The sequence below is a fragment of the Xenopus laevis genome, chromosome 2L, assembly GCF_017654675.1.
Source record: "Xenopus laevis strain J_2021 chromosome 2L, Xenopus_laevis_v10.1, whole genome shotgun sequence".
Lineage (NCBI taxonomy): Eukaryota > Metazoa > Chordata > Amphibia > Anura > Pipidae > Xenopus > Xenopus laevis.
The window spans coordinates 38794657-38809341 of record NC_054373.1 but is presented as its reverse complement, the minus strand read 5'-3'; the positions used below and the strand labels follow the sequence as shown (position 1 = coordinate 38809341).

General features: G+C 37.2%; 1 protein-coding gene across 3 annotated transcripts in view; it reads right to left on the bottom strand.

Annotated features, from left to right (window-relative positions):
- The window catches only part of dhrsx.L (dehydrogenase/reductase (SDR family) X-linked L homeolog), a 207637-nt gene that overhangs the window by 59337 nt on the left and 133615 nt on the right, over positions 1 to 14685 (bottom strand). The window lies entirely within an intron of this gene.

Genomic DNA, 14685 nt, shown 5'->3' with positions numbered 1-14685 from the left:
ATAATAAACGTAAGATATTTGTTTACAGGTAGTGTGTCAGTGTTTTGGCACTCAGTGGAACATTGTTCTTTTGAATGTAATGGCAACATTCATGCTTGCTTTGCCTATAGCTTAACTTTTTAACAGTGAAGTGTAAAAGCATTCCCTACCAAAATGTGCCAATGGATTACCGTAGATGAGTAACCCATAGGGAATAAACAGTATGAGGAACATACCAGGCACACTTGGTGTGATGTTGTGGAAAACAGTGGGAGAGCTTAGAGTAGCCCCACTGCAATGGTAGAGTCTGTTTTGGAATGCAGTATCCCATGTAGTATCACATGGAATCCTACCTGCAGTGTACTGTATACAGGCCAGGGAAATCATCCAAGTCTCTCCCTTAGAAACACAAATGTGTGCTCAAGGGATATGGATTAGGAAGGGAACATAAGAGCTGTATTACCTGTATATGAGTTAGGTGAATGGGATTTGACAGTCAGAGGACCCTGTGCTTCAAGTACAGTAGAGCACAGCATATTGTATTGCCCTCTGCTTGTCTGTACAAGTGAGGGCTTAGTGTTAGGGGTCCCATTGTAACCCAAACTAGGGGATATCTAATCAGATTTCAAGCAATTTCACCAACACTCACTAATAGAGACATATATAAGACCTATATGTGCTCTGTAAAGTGCTTCGCAAACATGTCGCTTCTATATAAATAACAAACAATACAAATAATCAAGTTTGGACAAATATTTCATTCTGCATGTAGCACTAGAAAATCTAGTACATCTAGTATAGATATTTTGCTACTGTCTGTTACTTCATTGCTTTGCATGCTATACCCTCCAACACCATCAGTTTCTATATTTTATTACTCTGTGTGCTATACCCTCCAACACCATCAGTTCCTCTATTTTATTACTCTGTGTGCTATACCCTCCAACACCACCAGTTCCTCTATTTTATTGCTCTGTGTGCTATACCCTCCAACACCACCAGTTCCTCTATTTTATTAATCTGTGTGCTATACCCTCCAACACCACCAGGTCCTCTATTTTATTACTCTGTGTGCTATACCCTCCAACACCACCAGTTCCTCTATTTTATTAATCTGTGTGCTATACCCTCCAACACCACCAGTTCCTCTATTTTATTACTCTGAGTGCTATACCCTCCAATACCACCAGTTCCTCTATTTTATTACTTTGTGTGTCACTCCCTCCCACACCACCAGTTCCTCTATTTTATTACTCTGTGTGCTATACCCTCCAACACCACCAGTTCCTCTATTTTATTGCTCTGTGTGCTATACCCTCCAACACCACCAGTTCCTCTATTTTATTGCTCTGTGTGCTATACCCTCCAACACCACCAGGTCCTCTATTTTATTACTCTGTGTGCTATACCCTCCAACACCACCAGTTCCTCTATTTTATTAATCTGTGTGCTATACCCTCCAACACCACCAGTTCCTCTATTTTATTAATCTGTGTGCTATACCCTCCAACACCACCAGTTCCTCTATTTTATTACTCTGAGTGCTATACCCTCCAATACCACCAGTTCCTCTATTTTATTACTTTGTGTGTCACTCCCTCCCACACCACCAGTTCCTCTATTTTATTACTCTGTGTGCTATACCCTCCAACACCACCAGGTCCTCTATTTTATTACTCTGTGTGCTATACCCTCCAAATCACCAGTTCCTGTATTTTATTGCTCTGTGTGCTATACCCTCCAACACCACCAGTCATACACTCCACGGCCACGATGTTTAGAGGAAATATGTCTCTAAGGTGCAAATTGAAAGAATAATGGTTAATGAGAAAGTAGATAGAAAAGATTGAAAATAAGAACATCAATGATATGAGGTCAGGGAGGTCTGTAAATAATGGAATGGATTAGAAAGCCAAGGACACAGAGGTTATCAGAGGGTCAGTCAATAAAATGACACTAGCAGCAACCTGTCAGCAGATCTCTCTGGATGATATAGTTTTTTACACCACATATTTTGCAGATATCAATTATTATCTTCATCATAATTATAATAGTAATACTTTAACCTTGGTTTTCACCTCTGTTATTAGAGTAAAATGCAACTGTCTTTGTCTGTCCTTATGAGTCTAAAGAAACTGTTGTCAAACTCAAGTACTAACAAAAAGGTGCCATATACATAAATTATAGGATTAAATCAAAGCATTAAAAGAAATGAATTGTGAAATGATAGATGTTCATGCAAGCAGCTAAAGCACAGACCTAGATAGAAAGATAGAGTATCCAATCTTCTCTGTTGATCGTGCTGCAAATTAGAATTGTCACAGTGAATAATATGAGATTATTTCATATGGATCACAGAACTAGCAAAAAATCTTTGTGCAAAAACAAATCGGACATATGAGTGTAATCATTCTTGAAAAATACCAGAGACAGCTTTGTTTTTTGTGGCTGCAATTTTTACTGCGCATCTATGCAGAATAAATCCAGAAAATGGTAAAGATTATATTCTGCTGTTGTTTAGGGGCCTATTTACAGGAATTGTAATTGTATTTAAAGGAATAGTTCAGTGTGAAAATAAAAACTGGGTAAATAGATAGGCTGTGCAAAATAAAAAATGTTTTTAATATAGTTAATTAGCCAAAAATGTAATGTATAAAGGCTGGAGTGACTGGATGTGTAACATAAAAGCCCAACTTCCTGCTTTTCAACTCTCTTGGTTTCCACTGACTGGTTACCCTGGCTACCAGGCAGTAACCAATCAGAGACTTAAAGGAGGCCACATGGGTCATATCTGTTGCTTTTGAATCTGAGCTGAATGCTGAAGATCAAGGAAGGAAGTTGGGCTATTATGTCAGACATCCAGTCACTCCAGCCTTTATACATTACATTTTTGGCTAAATAACTATATTAGAACCATTTTTTATTTTGCACAGACTATCTATTGACCCAGTTTTTATTTTCACACTGAACTATTCCTTTAAGAGTGCTCAAGCCTTTCAGTTCAAGCAATCTTTAGGGAAAACCCCGAGCTGGCTTTCAGGGCTGAAATACCTTGACAATTTCTGTAATTTTACCCAAAGGGACATTTCGGCCCTCAGTGGGCTCTAAACAGGTGTTGAGAAGCTAAACTTAGTGGTTGATGCAAATTATCAAGCAGAAAATTAGGTTGGCCTGTAATATAAGATGATGCTACAGGGCTGATTATTAAATTCTGATGCTAGTTGCATTGGTTTCTGTGCTGCCATGTAGTAATTTTCCATATATATTATCAATAAGCCCTATATTGTAACATTTATATTCTAGGTGTACTGTATATTGTGTATCGGTCCCTAAGCTCAGTAAGTGACAGCAGCACAGAGCATGTGCAGTGAATCAGCAGAAAAGAAGTTGGGGAGCTACTGGGGCATCTTTAGAGGCACAGATCTTCCCTGCTAAAGGGTTGTGGTTACCTTGGGCTGGTACAGAAGCACAAGACATACTGTACAACATTTAAAGCTACTTCTTTAGTTAGGCTTTAAGATGGAAGGCATCTCACTGTCTAAGCCAATTCTGCATATCTGTGTACAAGAATGTATTACAAATGACTTTGTCTATAGCACATTTACTTTAAATGAGCTTGTCTACCATCAGGGAGAATGAGAGAGACTGTGATGTAAACTCCAGGAGAGTAAAGACTTCAGCTTTGTACTTATCATAGCTACAGACTTGTAGAAGTATTTGCCTGAGGTAGGGTATCACGGGGCAGCCCTGTAACACAAAGACCCCTTATCTGAAAAACCCCAGGTCCCGAGAAGTATACAGGTGCCCTGTATAGTATGTATACACAATGTAAAAGTCACAATACAGGACTGAGAAGTACAGGCGTAGGATCTGTTATTCAGAAAAAAAAATTACAAAATATTTCCTTTTTTTCTAGTAATAATAAAACAGTACCTTGAACTTGATTCCAACTAAGATATAATTAATCCTCATTAGAGGCAAAACCAGCCTATTAGGTTTATTTAATGTTTAATGGAATTTCTATTAGACAGTGAAATTTAGAAATAAAAAATAAACCATAGAAATCATGAATCATAGAAATTAAAAAATCTATACTTGTTGGTTCAGGAATGAAATTTTACATGGTAGAGTGAATAAGTTTAATTAGCAGTGTAAACCGTGTCATGTTGAAATAAAAACGACACCATAAAAATCATGACAGAATCCCTTTTAATAAACCCAATAGGCTGAATTTGCTTCCAATAAAGACTAATTATATCTTAGTTTGGATGAGGTACAAGGTATTAGTTTATCATTACAGAGAAAAAGGAAATCATTTTTAAAGGAGAAGGAATACTATTTTACAATTGGGGTGCCAAAAGTTAGCACCACGGAGCGATCCTCTTCCTGCTTCTTCGGTTTTCAAATTTCCCGGGGCAGACGCATGCACAGTAGAACGAAATAGACAGCTTTTACGGTAAATTCAGCTAATCACTCTACTGCGCAGCCGCGAAAAAGCAGGAAGAGGATCACTCCGTGGTGCTCTGGCCCGTGGTGTCAGGTAAGTAATCACTTGGGGGTGCATAACTTTTGGCACCCCCAAGCGTAAAATTGGTTTCCTTCTCCTTTAAAAATTTAGATTATTTGGATAAAATGGAGTCTATGGGAGCTGTCCTTTCCATAATTTGGCGCTTTCTGGATAACAGGTCTCTGGATAACGGATCCCATACTGAAAATGTCCGGTAGCAAAACAAGTCTTAAAACAGGAGAAAACATTTTGGATCACAATGATTTATTATTCTCATGAGTATATTAATTTAATCAAACTACCCTTTTCATCCTATCTGGCCAGAGAAAAAAAAACATTAATAAAATACTTTTAAATGGACTAACAATAAAATGTATTTTAGTTTTCTTTTTCATGTATTTTTTATGGCTATAACTTGTTTATTGTAAGATGAATAAATGACTGCAGCAGATGCACTCCCAGCAGTGTAATAACCAAAGTCTGCTGGTGATGACTGAGTCAGATTAAACAGATTAGGCAGCCGAAACTCCCCAGAAGACTATGCTGTGAAGTGACTTGCTGCAGCATATGCAGGAATCCTACAGTGTCGCTTAACCCTCTTTTTGAGCCACATTTCACAAAAAAGCAGAAGGTCGGTATTATTCCAGGTAGTTTGTTCATGATTCCTTCAGTACTACGTGTATATATATATATATATATATATATATATATATATATATATATATATATATATATATATATATATATATATATATATATATACATATATATATATATATACATATATATATACATATAATACATATATATATATATATACATATATATATATATATACATATATATATATATATATATATATATATATATATATATATATATATATATATATATATATATACAACTGTATCTATACAACAAATGCATAGACTATTTATTATAATTAAGTTACCACGAAGCCCATTTGCAGTTGCTATCTGCTTGCTATTGTGGCGATTACATTTATAGTACAGGTATGGGATACATTATCTGGAAACCTGTCATCCAGAAAGCTCCGAATTAAGGAAAGTCCCTCTCCCATAGACTCCATTTTATCCAAATAATATGTTTTAAAAATGATTTTGCTTATTCCTATAAATAATAAAACAGTACGTTGTACTTGATCCAAACTAAGATACGATTGATCCTTAATGGAAGCAAAATCAGCCTATTGGGTTTATTTAGGGGCCCATTCACTAAGTTCGAGTGAAGGAATAGAATAAAAAATACTTCGAATTTCGAAGTATTTTTTTGGCTACTTTGACCATCGAATTGGCTACTTCGACCTTCAACTACGACTTCGAATCGAACGATATGAACTAAAATTCGTTCGACTATTCGACCATTCGATAGTCGAAGTACTGTCTCTTTAAGAAAAAACTTCGACCCCCTAGTTCGCCACCTAGAAGCTACCAAAGTCAATGTTAGCCTATGGGAAAGGTCGAACGAATTACGAAGTCGAAGTATTTTAATTCGCCAGTCGAATATCGAGGGTTAATTAACCTTCGATATTCAACCCTTAATACATCTGCCCCTTAATGTTTACATGATTTTCTAGTAGACATCTGGAAAACCCCAGGTCCAGTACAATGAGAATAACAGGTCCCATACCTGTATATCCAATATTCAAACCTGAAACATAAGTACCAGCTAGTAGTTGGCATCTTCCCACGGGATTGAAGGATCTTATTTAAACGCAGATGAGCTCTTTAATGCAATATAATTACTATGTTGTTGGCCAGTCTCCTAGAATTCTATTTATATTTCAGATCAATGCTAACAATACAGCCCTGGGAGTTACCTGGACCTGAGAATGGAACCATTTATATCAGTTTATGAGATTTCACGTAAGCTTATTAAGACCAATTAGAAAACTAGACAACTGCAGGAAGGCAACATGATTTTGTCAAATAAAATGGAGTCTCTACAGATCCCATCCAAATCACAGTTGTGACTCCTAGTCCCATTCTAATCTTAAACCTTTTCTCCCATGTTCCATAATCAGTCACTGTAGCTTTCTCCCTGTAACTTTATTAACATCAGTCAGTACTATAAACTAAAGAGATGGGTCGGTTTTCCCATATTTTAAGGCAAATAATGAGTTTCAAATCTAAATATCGGGGATTTCTTTGGTGAAATAACATTATACAAATCTTGAAAATAAAACATTTTCCTGTAGTAGAACTCAGTTATCTCTTAGAAGCAACAACTTGGTCAGTTCTGCAAGTAAAGGGAATCTTTTAAAGACTACAGAGGTCATTTATGATCAAGAAGACAGTCTGCAATCTCTTCCGCCAGTTCCGCTTACTGCTCTTGGTAATTATGGAAATTAACTGCGTACTTGTTAACTCCACATACACCTCAATGGGGTAATTCTCATTTTCCCGTTCCCCATTATATATTGGCCTAAACTGGGTATTAAAACATTTGGGCATATTTTGGAGAAGAGGAAATTTAAATCTTTGCCACAACTTATGGAATATGTACAAGGCCAGACTATTGATCAATTTCGATACCTACAATGTAAACATGCATTTATAGCTCAATTTGGTTCTTACCAGATCATATATCAGAACATGTTTCCATCACCATCTCATAAAGCTTTTGATAAATGGCGCCCTTGGGAAGAAACAATATAATTGTTTGATTTTTACAAGGAATAAACTGATTAATTTCAAGATTTTACATCAGTTTTATTATACTCTGGCTAAGGCAAGTATATTCAGATAGATCATTAGCATGTCCTCACTGTCAGTCTCTTCAAGCTGATTTTTTTTCAAATGCTATGGACACATCTGCAGATTGCTAAATATTGGAAAGGGATTATGAAAACTCTATATGACAATCTTGCTATTGCCCATATTGAATTTTATTTGCTTGGTATTATGGATGAAATATGTGTATTCTGTGTAGGACGTTGCTATTTTATGCTAAAAAAGCTATTATATTGAGTCGGGTGAAATCGAATCCTCCTACTGTCTCTCAGTGGATTAATTTGGTTAATAAAATGCTTCCAGTTGTTAAACTTACTTCTGAAGCTAGAGGAATGGAAGATACATTTTTTTTTAGGATTTGGGGTACCTGGGTGGATGTTTATCCAGCAATATAAGTATTTTACTGTCAGTCTGGTAGACAATATTTAATGGTTACTAATGATGCATTATTGACTGGTATATGGTGTTTATGTCCTTTTTACATTAGCAATGAATGTTAAATGTAAAGGAAGAATGTGGGATATTTTCGTAACTTTCATTTGTGAAATTAATGTATTGGCAACTCTGTTGTATTTAAATGATTTTTTTTTTAAAAAAGTAATAAAAGAAATACTCAAAAAAAAGAAAAAGGAAAAAAAAGAAAGTGAGGAAAATGCAAAAAAGAAAGTGAGGAAAATGCAAAAAAAAAAAGGGACACAATCTGCTGGTTTTTTTTTTTGCACACTTCCTTCCTAGTTTAAAGAATTTTTGGCAGGTGTCAGAGTTCTGTTTCAAAGAACAAAGACCTGAGGTTACCTGCCCAGTCCCCCATGAATACAGTGCTGTATGTATTCAGCGTTCCTTATCCCCACTCTCGACCATACATTTCATACATGAAATATTCCTTTTAACTGGTATACAGGAAAATAGAAGACATAGGGGCAAATTCACTAAGCCGCGAAGCGCCGAACGCTAGCGTTAATTCGCTAGCGTTTGGCATTTTCGCTACTACGCAAATTCACTAACGAACGCTGGCGTAGTTTCGCTAGTGTTACTTCGCAACCTTACACCAGGCGAAGTTTCGCTAGCGACGAAACTACGCAAATTCACTAACTTGCGCAGTGTACTGAACGCTACCTTTTACGCTAGACTTCCTTCGCCACCTCAGACCTGGCGAAGCGCAATAGAGTAGATAGGGATTGTTTAAAAAAAAGTCAATTTTTTTTCTAAGTCCCAAAAAACGCTGGCGTGTTTTCTACATGATGGCTGATAGGCTGAAAAAGATCGAAAATTTTTTGGGGCTCCCCTTCCTCCCCCCTACATGGCACTCATGGCAACTTACCTAGACAGTGGGCACATGTGTAGGGCAAAATAAAATTTTTATTTGCTGATTTAAAGGTTTTCTAGGCATTTGTAGTGCAGATACGTGTTCCTCCATTGAAATTTGAATTTCGCGCCGTATGCAAATTAGCCTTCGCTAGCGTAACTTCGCTTTATATAGCGAATCAACGCTAGCGCAACTCCGCAACCTTACGCTACCCCTGTGCGCAACTTCGGATTTTAGTGAATTTGCGGAGCCCTGGCGAAACTACGCCTGGCGAAGTGCGGCGAAGTTGCGCCTGGCGCAACTTCGCATCTTAGTGAATTTGCCCCATAGAGTCCATTTGTAAAGAAAAAGCTGGGAAACCATAAGATGTTATATCCCTACTTACTGTATCTTGTGACAAATATTTAGCAGTGTATAATGTATTTGTATATACATAAAAAATATATCTCCATTTCTTAAACCAATATATTCAGACTTGAACATAACGAATATGTGCTGCTATAATAAAAATGGGTGCAATGCAAGTCAATGAGAGTTCTTTCCCACAGTCAATGGTGCCTTCCCTTTGCCTAGAATGTTTTCCAGAGATCAAATACAGAAAATGCTTTCTCAATTATTTAATCCTGCTAGTTTTCAGCAGCTTTTGGCCCTAATGTTGATATAGGAGGTCACAGACCACGGAATGGGGGGGGGGGGGGCACGGAGGACATACCTCCCAACTGTCCCGTTTTTCACGGGACAAACCCAATTCTGACAGCTCAACCCCGAAGTCCCGTATTGTTACTAAAATGTCCCGACTTTCTCTTTGATCTCCTGCACTGAACAGCCAGAAAAAGATACACCCAGAATGGCAGGTGCACTAAGATACATTTGTAACAATTTAAGATAAGCAAATAAACAAATGTAACTATTTAAGAAAAGCAGGTATCTTGGGGAAAATGTGACTTGCAACTTAAAGGGCAATTCATCTTAATTGGAAAAAACAGTAATAACACAAAAACCTGACCCTAAAACCCCCATAAATGTGATTCCATAACCTGCCAAATTTTGCAAATTTGGGAGGTATGGTGAAGGCCATGACCACCAGAACAGCATAACTTACTGATTTCTGAGACATCTGAAGGACAAACTTTCTGTGGCTTACTGCTACTGATGTCTCCAGCCATTTGTCAGAAACGATTAAGCAAAGTTTTCCTTATTTTCTCGCTTCATATATATTTATAAAGCTGTGCAACAAAAATACAACCATTTCTATGAAGTCTATTAAGATAAAACATGTTTATCCTATTTCAACTTTACGGAAAGCTTCGATAAAATTTAATACAATCTAAATTCAAACGATAACTTAATAGTCCACTCAGGTATTTTCTATGCATAAAGAATAAAGTACTGTCTACTCTGAATAACAAGTCCCAAGTCATCTTGGAGTTCATTTATATTATAAAATCTTTCATTTTCTTTTGCCTTTTCAAATACTGATCTACAAAGTGACCTCAAATGCAATTTTTACAGTATATGCAGAATAGGGTATTTCTTTAAATGGGCAATTTACTTGTGTTATAATTCATATTGGAGTGGTGCGTCCAGTTGCATGAAGTCAAGTAACAACCTGAGCGAAAGGTTGCCCATCTCACCAAACATTTATGTTTACACAATCTTAAAGGGGACATGGTCACCCAGATAAAAGATGTATAATAAAAGTCCTTTGCAAATTAAACATGAAACCCAAATTCATGCCTATAAATGTATTTAAACATTTGCCTTGATAACAGTGTATACCAAAATGCCTGTTACCTGCCTGTTGACTGTAATTGTGAGAAGAAATAAAAATCTAAATAAATGATTTAATGTAAGTTAAGTTTATTTTGCTCAACTAACATGTTAGAAAAGGTTTTTGGAATTATTTTTTAGGGTGACAGGTCACCCCGGTCCTGTGCTCCTTGTAGGAATCTTCTATACAAGTCTCCCTACATCAATCAAGTATAATTTGTTTTAAGTGATTGCAGCAAGACTTATAACAATTAGATTAAAGGGATAGTTTGCCCTCACAACATTTTTTCCAGTTTAATTCTTTTCAAATAGTAAATGAGAATCAAAGGCTTATTTCAGCTGCTTTTCGGCAACCTGGCTTACTGAGCTGCTACTGCAAAATGTAAGAGTATGAAAAATTTAATTGAAAGTAACTAAAAAGAAAGTCATTATCTTTGGGGAACTCTTTGCAAATAAGTAAACTGAAAATATAAATATTTAATAGTAAACTAACCTTTAAAACAACAAATCCCTAAAGATAGCTAAAATTCATATTCATATGTTGTATGGTAACATTACTTGGAGGCAGATTTATTTATTTTCTTATTCAAGATTTTTTTAAAAATTGATTACGAAAAAAAAATTGCAAATAAACTTGAATCAGAAAAACTCAGCACTAATATGCATAAAAAACATGATCACAGCACACAAAATTGCACTGTTCCATTGATTTTCAAAAATTCTGACTTTTTAGTAATCCTCAAAAAATAAAATAGCTTGAAATAAAATAGCACAAAAATCTCATTGCTCCATTTGTTTTCCCAAATGTTGACTTTTTATTCATACTCCAAAAATTAAATGAATGTTGAAAATAGCTCCCATTGACTTTTATAGACTTCTATGTTAGGGTTGAAAGCCATGCAAGTCTATTTATTACAACAATTGTACCAAGAATGATGCTTTTCACGCAAGTTTAAAGGAGAAGGGAAAGCTACGGAGGCATTTTATTGCCAATAGATTAGCTGCAATAGTGCAAGCTAGAATGCTATATTTATTCTGTAGAATGTTTTACCATACCTGAGTAAAAAGCTCTAGAAACTCTCTGTTTGTTTATAATAGGAGCTGCAGTATTAATGTGGTGTGACATCACTTCCTGCCTGAGTCTCTCCCTGCTCTGGGCTCAGATTACAGCAAAGAAGGGAGGGGGGGGGTGTAAGAGGAGCAAACTGAGCATGCTCTTGCCCAGGGCAATGAGGTTTAAGCTGAAGGCAGGAAGTCTGATACAGAAGTCCATGAGTACACCAAAGAAGGAAAGAAATGCAGTGTTTCTTTTGACAGGGGACTCAGAGCAGCACTACTTTGGGGGTTTACTGGTATATTTAGATGGACCTTTCTGATAAGGCTTACTTAGTTTTAACCTTTCCTTCTCCTTTAAGAATTAATTTATTGTACCTTGTTGTAACAACTGTGAGTTGTACTAACCATGCCTGTTTCTACTCATGTTAACTAGATTTGCACAACTTTTTAAGCAACTTTATACACTAGGATTTACAGAGATTATTCTGAATAATGCACATGGCATATCAAGAATACTGAGCCAAGCATAGCTATTGAAGGGCAGTGGTTATCATTCTTTTCTGGATCAAGCTTAGTGTGCTGTACAACATTGTGTCAGCCTCCCCTTACATTCTAACATAAGGTAATATTTTTGTAATCAGAGAAATTTTTGTTTCTCCCTCTCCATAAATGTGTCTCGCTGACACAAGGGTGACCTTTTATGACTATATACATAGGGAGTCAAAATAAAAATCTAAGCTAAATCCCACTCTGATGAAGTGCCCAGTTATGGGGCATGAAACACGTTCGATTTGTACACCCTCCACTGTTATCCTCCCATGCGTGAATAAAGCCGAAGAATGATGTTAACTGTGTCAGACTCCTGGCTTGTTCTTGATCAGCGCTCCGCAGCGGTTTGTGAGTTTGATGTAGTAGCCGGCAAGGAGTGACCGGTCTATCGCAAGAGCAGCGATCAAGCAGAACGACACACTGTTCCAGATGAGCTCCGCCAATACCGCATTGTGAATTTAAGTCTAAATCCCACTATAGTATGATTTCAGGCTGCCAACCCAATCACTGCACTGGTCCCTAGAACTTGGATCCTCCTATCTAGGGAGAGGGTTATTTGCCATGTAGAGATCAAGAATACATTTGTTTTCCCTGGTTTTGGCTAAGCTGGCAAATGCCTTAATGGTATATTCCATGTTTTATATACTGTGTAAATTAACTGTAATCTCAGTAAGGCTGAACATGAAGGGGTTGTGCATCCTTTGTGTTACTATGCATGTACATGTCTGAAGGACAAAGTATATGGAGGCACCAAACATCACCTGTCACCGCTGTTTCCAAGAGGCTATAAAGAATCCATGGGCCTAACCCACTCTTGTTTACCTTTCTGGAACTGCAAACTGCATCCAGCATGCAATCTCTTTACCCACAACCTGACCCCTCACACAGCCTAAAAATGAAAAGTGATGACATTGGTGGGTTAGAAGGTGGCAGGAATAGAGGAGCTGGTACCATATTAAGAAATACAGAGCAGATTTGACTCAACTCAAATTGTAGAAATTGCCACCCAACCCTACCCTCATCTTACTACCCATTGTCCTACCCACTATTTCTCCCAGAAGAAGAAAAATTAAATAGGTTTTTATATTTATACATTTTAGATTTTTCTTTGGCATGATACATTTACAGCACAGTACAACAAACACCATTCAAATCTCATGAAGACTGTTTACTTCAGCTCAGTGCCATTTGTTTTGCAACATCATGTAACATTCATAAAACTTTAAAATAACCGTACAACGCAGTACTCATGCACAATGTGTCTGAACAAAGACAGTTCCAGACTGGAGGAGAGTGGCTTGTGAGCCCTAGTTCTGTCAACGGAAGGCAGATTGTAAGACGATCACTGAGATTTGGGGTGAGTAATGAGTTACTCATTCGGCTCTTCCTGTCACTATAGAGACTGTAATTTTATACTCGATATTGGTCGTGATAAACAATATTTCCTACCCAGTGTTATCCCAGGAAAAAAAAAAAGAAAGTGAGGGTGGAGAAAAAAACTGAGCAAGAGGGGGGGGAAAATAGGTGCCCCTCCTCTCCCGCCCTATCAGAGCAGTTATTGTAGAAGCTGGTAGGATAGGGCTGGGGGTGTCTGCAAACAAAGCATGTAGTACTACCAGTTTAAGAAAGAAAAGTTTTAACATGTGGAAGGGGCCTGTGGAAGGGGGGCAGAGGGGAATGTGGGGAAAAATGCTGGGAAATCCACCCATTTTAAAGGGCTTGTGGAGAACACTGCTACCCCAGTAGAGCTTGCAATCTATGCATTAATAAATGACCTCTCAGCACAATCAATATGGTATGCACCACTAAACACTAATTGCATTATGTTCATATTTTTCTCCTGTATTTGTCAACACCTACATATATTCCGATAAATGGAAGGAAGGATTCCAACATGATAGTCACAAAGGATGTTTTTTGTTCTTCTTTAAAGTCTGTTCCTTTCTCCCACGCACAGGCTGATATGTTCTACACCCACGACATCCTGGAGGACAGCCAACTGTAGACTCCATACATTGCAAATAAGGCAAGGATTTCCATGTAATTTTAGCTGATTACATCTTAAAACCACTAGCCTTTCAAACCAGATCTCCTACATCTAGACAGCCCATTTTAATCTAGCCTTTCCAACAAGGTGCAATGTGGTTGTCTCCAGGGCTCATGTTGTTCCGCAGATGCATTAATTATAAAAGGCCAATGCACAAGCTAATAAACAGTTTACCAGCCTGTGTATAAGGCAATATTTAAAAATCCTGTTGGGTGAGGCCTTTTGATGGTGGCATAGGGCCGTGTATTGGCCCCTTTAATGATCCAATCATTGGAGTAGGGTCCAAAACATTGAATCCCCAAAATAAGGCAAGCATGGCCATCTAATATTTTTAAAAGCTGTGTATTACTTATTAATAGCATTTGCACAATAGCATAATGCATCAACCCCTGTGGTTTTTAGGCAAAACATCCTGCCTTTGTATAATCAGTAATACTGTTTAAACATTCAGGGGCACATTTAATAAAGCTCGAATTTTTCTGGTTGGGCTGTTTTTCTCAAAAAAACAATAAAAAAGTTGTGGGTATAAAAACATTACTTTTTCTGGATTTATTAGGCAACAAATCCAAGTTCAAAAATACTCCAGCCTCCATACCTGTCAAAGTCATGTAGAAGTCAATGGCAGATGTCATTTTTACAATTGGAAGATGTTTCATGCCTTCTCAATTTTCGAGGGTTTCGGGCATTTTGATGATGGTTTCTGTGTGACAATCCAAAA